This window comes from Theropithecus gelada, chromosome 19 (genome assembly GCF_003255815.1).
Source record: "Theropithecus gelada isolate Dixy chromosome 19, Tgel_1.0, whole genome shotgun sequence".
Classification (NCBI taxonomy): domain Eukaryota; kingdom Metazoa; phylum Chordata; class Mammalia; order Primates; family Cercopithecidae; genus Theropithecus; species Theropithecus gelada.
In genome coordinates, this window is record NC_037687.1 from 43,503,683 (window position 1) to 43,509,925 (window position 6,243).

Here is a 6,243-nt window from a genome sequence, read left to right on the forward strand (position 1 = left end):
CTAAGGTCGATGCCCGAGGCCCGTCCAAGATCGTGGCAAGTGCGCCGATTGTCCAGAGGGCGTCCGGCGTCTCCTGGTGCCGGGAGCGGCCGGTGGCTGAGCAGTTCCAGAGAGCGCCTGGGACTTTAGACCAGTTAACCCGGCGCCCTGGACTCGTCTGAGGCAAAAGGAGCTAGACTCCTCTCCTGGGTCCTCTCCTCGGACCCTGGGGAGCGCAGAATTTTTTTTTTTTTTTTTTTTTTTGAGACACGGTCTCGCTCTGTTGCCCAGGCCGGAGTGCAGTGGCCGATCATAGCTCACTGTAATCTCGATCTCACAGGCTCAAGCTATCCTTCTGCCTCGGCCTTCCGAGTATGTGGCATGAGCCATCATGAGTATAGGCATGAGCCTTCACGCCTGGCCTAAGCCATCACGCCTAGCCTGATTTTTTTTTTTTTTTTTTTTTTTTTACTTGGAAAAAATATATACTTCACTCCCACAAAGTATATTTTAGACTCCTGCCCCATTATTTCTAGAGAATTATAATTTCCAAGTAAAGTAAAAACAAAAAAAGTGGTGAAGACAAAAGAGTATTTAACCATATCCCTGTAGAAAATTTTATTGAATATTCTAAGGAATGTACTTGTCCTTTTTGTGTCTCTTGGTAGAAAAAGAATAAACATTAAACTCAGCTTAGTATTTCCAAAGTAATAAGAAACACTCTTGCACATAAGGATACTTTGGGAAACCTCGTTTCCACCACTGTGTTTATTTACACTGAGTGAGTGACAAGGCTCTGTAAAGACGCAGGGGAATTGGTCACTAGCAGGCAAAGCAGACATCAAGTACTGTAAGAAATCAGAGACTGACTTCAAAGAAAACTCAGCGTTTACTGATAAATTGGGTTATAATATTACCCCACCAATGGCTAGCCTTCATGCCATGAAAATGCATCCATGTTAATGATGTCACTGTCTTACCTAACTGCAGGTGATGGCTGCCATGACATAGAAATGACATTGAACTTAAGGAAAGTACGATACTGTGCAAAATCCTTGTTAAAACCAAACATCATAAATGCATTTGAAGCACAGTGTCTAAGCCACGTAAAATCAAACACCTGATAGTTATTAGCTGGCCTTCTATAAAGAAAGCTTTTTTTCTTTTTGCTTATTTAATGGGGTACAATCAATTATAGACATAATTGATGGCATAGGGAAAATAATTATTTCAAGTAGTTTTTAAACACTAGCTGTATAACTAAGAGGGACATACAAAAACAGGGATTGGCAAACTTTTACTTTACAGGGCCTGATAGTAAATACAGTCAATCTTCATTCACAGATTCTGTATCTGTGAATTCATCTACTTCCTAAAACTTTTTTGTGTAAACTCAGAGTCAATATTTGCAGCACCTTTGTGGTTATTTGTGGACATCTGAAGAGCGGTGAACAGTTTTGAGTCCCTTAATAGGCATGTTCTCAGCCAAAGTCAAACAAAGTGACTCTCTGTCTTCTTATTTCAGCTCTCATACTGTAAACAAGTGCCCTTTTTATCGTCCATTTAGTACCTTGGCTTCTCGTATTTTTGTGATTGCTGGTGATTTTGCTGTTTCAAAGGGACCCCAAATGGAGTAGTGCTAAAGTACTGTTGAATGTTGCTATGAATGAGAAAGCGGTCTTGTGTCTTATAGAAAAAATACATGTGTTAGATAAGTTTCATTCAGGCATGAGTTATGGAGCTGTTGGCCATGAGTTCAAGTGTTAATGAATCAATAATATATATTAAGGTGTTTAAATAGAAACACAATAAGGCTGGGCACGGTGGCTCATGCCTGTAATCTCAGCACTTTTGGGAGGCCCAGGCGGGTGGATCACCCGAGGTCAGGAGTTCGAGACCAGCCTAGTCAACATGGTGAAACTCCGTCTCTACAAAATACAAAAATCAGCTGGGCATGGTGACATGCATCTGTATTCCCAGCTACTCTGGGGGCTGAGGCAGGAGATTTCTGGAACCTGGGAGGTGGAGGTTGCAGTGAGCCAAGATCCCACCACTGCACTCCAGCCTGGGTGACACAGTAAGACCCTATCTCAAAAAAAAAAAAAAAAAAAAAAAGCAAGAAAGAAAAAAGAAAGACAAGAAAAACAACAAAATAAGCTTATGCATTCATCAGTTGACTAAAATGTGATGAGATGCTTACAGGAAGCTAACCCTGTATTTCCCCTAGAAGCAGTGGAATGGTATGCACTAATTCCATGTTTGCAGCAAGTTTATAGACCATAACTACTGTGAATAGTGAGAACTGACTGTATTTTAGGATGCGTGGGCCATCCGGTCTGTGTAACTACTCGAGTCTGTCCTTGTAGTTCAAATATAGCCATAGACAGTACACAACCAAGTACGGCTATGTTCCAATAAAACTTTTATTTATGGACACTGAAATTTGACATGTATGATTTTCATACTTCACAAAATATTCTCCTTTTCATTTTTTTATTATTTAAAAATATAGAAATGGAAAATATAGGAACGGGCCGGGCGCGGTGGCTCACACCTGTAATCCCAGCACTTTGGGAGGCAGAGGTGGGAGGATCACTTGAGACCAGGAGTTTGAGACCAGCCTGGCCAACATGGTGAAACCCCATCTCTACTAAAAATACAAAAATTAGCCAGGCATGGTGGCGGGCACCTGTAATCCCAGCTACTCAGGAGGCCGAGGTAGGAGAATTGCTGGAACCTGGGAGATGGAGGCTGCAGTGAGTCAAGATCGTGCCACTGCACTCTAGCCTGGGCAACAGAGTCTTGCTCTGTCTCAAAAAAAAAAAAAAAAAAAAAAAAAACACACACACACACACACACACACACACACCCCATATATACCATTCCTATTTCCTTAGCTATACAACAACTGGCAGCAGGACAGATTTGGCCTGCAGGACATAGCTGCTCTAAAAGAACTGCAATCTGATATTTCAATTACTAGCTTTGTTGTTAGCAATAATATCGGTGTTGCAATTTTAAACTTTTTATAGCGATTTAGTCTAAAACTAATAAATATGTTAATATTGCTAGGAACCAAAATTTGTTAAAGAAAATAAACAGGAATATAAAAGGCAAGAATAAAACCTTGTGATGTTAAATTTAGATTGGTAATGTGAGTATGAACTCATGCTTTGGGTCTCAAGTTTCTTGCCCTGCTTTAATAAAGGGAAAACAATGCCTGATCTAGAACCCAAGATATCTGACTCCATAATCCTGGGCTGTCTGATTTAGCCATACTGCTGCTTTTATTTTTTCTTAGTCTAGGCCTTCTCAAATCTTCCCTCACTTCCCCCTCAAAATCCCTAATAAAGAAGGAATCTGGGGCAGAAGCAAATAAACTATGCCAGGAATCTCCTATAAAATTTTAATGTAAAAGTTACGCTCATTTGCATTCTCCCCCATAATAAGCCTGTGATTAAATGCAAAATAAATACGTAATTTTTAAAAATGCACTTTTCACCAAATCCTGCAGTCAAGCTGATGCTCTTGAGGATGCAACATTCCCCTCTCTGTTTCGTAGTTGAGGAGAGCGAGGCTCTGGGTCACAATCAATTATCCAGTCACTTCGTCACAGCCCCGCAGGCACACACCCACCACACAATCAGGGGCGTCGTTTCTCAGACACACACTGACTCACACGATCTCCAGGAAAGATCCGAAGGGGAAAACAAACATCAAAAAAACCGCGCCACATTAAAGTTTATCGTGGGTTATATACGCGCTCACAGAAACGCAAGCGCACGCACTCAGTCAACCGGGTGGTCTCAGTCGCCCACGGTACTCTCAGTCCTACGGAGCTCGACTCAATTCCAGTCACACAATCTCTGTCACAAACCTCATCCCGGTCATCCCCGAGTCTGCCGAGTCACACCGTCTCAAATCCCAACCAGCCACACCCAGTGAAAGAATCCCACTCAGGACCGCGCCAGGGACAGGACCGTGCCAGGGACAGGACCGCGCCAAGGACAGACCCGCAGCGCCGTCCTCGCTCACAGAGCTCCCTAGTTGGCCCTATGGAGAGGCGGTCGCGGGCGCCTTTCTTTAACGCGCCAGCCATCTGTCTCCGCTCCCTTCCAGGCCCTGCCGCCCTGTCCGCAAGCGCTAAGGGACTCGAAGCGCAGCCTCGTTGGGACAGGCCTAGCTCCGGCTCGCGGTTCACACAGAGCGTGGGGCTGCACCAGTGAGCGGACCCTTGAGACTGGCCGCGCCTGCGCACTCCGTGAGTGCGCCCGGCCCTCCCAGCAGCCCCCGCGCGCAGCCCGTTAGGCCCCGGGGATTGTGGCCCGATCCGGCCGCTGCTCCCTCTGTTTCGGCATCGCTGTGCCTCGGGTTCGCGTCCCGAGTGAGCAGTCCTGGCCCGAAGCGTCGGTCCTGGCAATCCGTAGGAAAAGCACTGCGGCACGGGGTAAGGAGAGGGGAGCGGGACCACTGCAGTATCGCAGAGCGGCGGGACCCCGCGCCTCAGGCCCGGGTGTGTGTGTCGTGGGCGTGACGGGGCCGGGGCTGGGATGTGACGGCGTCTGTGCGGCTGACTTGGGTGCAGAGCCTATTGTATGAGCGAAGGTTGTTGTGGCCGTGGAGTGCGTGACTGACCCCAGCATCCTCTGCCCACACCGGGCCCAGCTGCAGAGAAATGGCCCTTGGTTAGTTTCTGCGCGCCAGAAAAAAGACTCCCAGCAGAAAGGCTCAGACTAGGCCGGGCCAGGTGGCTCACATCTGTAATCCCAGCGCTCTGGGAGAGCGAGGCGGGAGGATCGCAGGAAGCCAGGAGTTCGAGACCAGCCTGGGCAGCAAAGCGAAACTCCCATCTGTACCAGAAATTTAAAAAATGAGCCGGGTGTGGTGGCGCTCTCCTGTGGTCCCAGCTACTGGAGAGGCTGAGGCGGGAGGATGGCTTGAGCCTAGGAGTAGGTCGAGGCTGCAGTGAGCTATGATAGCACCAACTGCACTCCAGCCTGGGCAACAGCGGAACAAGGCTCAGACCCGACCTTGGGATAGGAATGTTAGAACTGAACGAGCCCCCGCTCCCGCCCATGCTTGCTCCTGGAGGGACTCCCACGCCACCTCCCCGCGGACCCGGACCCATGCACGTACACTCACAGCTCTGAAGAGTCCAGCTGCAGGTTTCAGAACCACAGCATTGCTTCCAGGAAGCTACTGTGAACTCCAGTTCCAGCCCCGGGCATCCATGACCCTGATCTTTCTTTGATACTGGGAAGAGTTAACAACACCCTCTCTCTTATGTTACTCTGGTTATGTGTGGGTGGGCGGTAGTGGCATTGTGCCTAATTTAACCATGCGAGGCTGGGCTGCAAGAAAAGCCAGGTTCCCTTCTTAGCCAGTCCTGCCCAACTCTTTAAGAAAAGGGGTCTGAGGGGGAGGAGGAATGAGTTGCTGTTGCCTGTTTAAGTCAAGGTCGAGGCGAGTGGGTGTTTCTGCTTTCTTCTGTGAAATGCATTCTTATTTCTTAGGACATGAGAATATTTGTTTCATTCTCCATAAATGTCCTGTGCATTGAGTTGATACCTAGGTCCGCTCCCGAGAGCCTGTATGCACATACCCGTTTGGTAGATATTTTTCATTACTTCTGTGGGCCTTCTTTTAATTACTATGTGTAAAGCTCTTAGAACAGAGATTAATAAAACATTTTGCAAGGATTATACATAATATAAAACTAGTTTCTTAGTGGAGAAAAAGAGATAAACTGTTGTTTACCACACTGTTCTGTCTGCTTTGGTATACTTTTACTGAATTTAGGAATGTTACTTGATTGTGTTCATTCATAGAAGAATCTTGATAGTGAAAATAGCCCGTCGTTTTGATGAAGAACAGTTAAAGAACTGATGGGTGTTACTTATTTGTGCCATGCTGTTGTTTATTTTCCCAAAACCCACTCATGTCCCAGGCTTATAGAATCACAATTTTCTTAACAACTAAAAGATATTCCCTCTTCACAACTCTGTTTTTAATTTTATTTGTATGAAAATAGTTTAATTGGGTGGGCGCAGTGGCTCATGCCTGTAATCTCAGCACTTTGGGAGGCTGAGGTGGGCAGATCACCTGAGGTCAGGAGTTTGAGACTAGCCTGGTCAATATGGTGAAACCCCGTCTCTACTAAAAATATAAAAATTAACTGGGCATGGTGGCGCATGCCTGTAATCCCAGCTACTAGGGGTGCTGAGGCAGAAGAATTGCTTGAACCCGTGATGCAGAGGTTGTGGT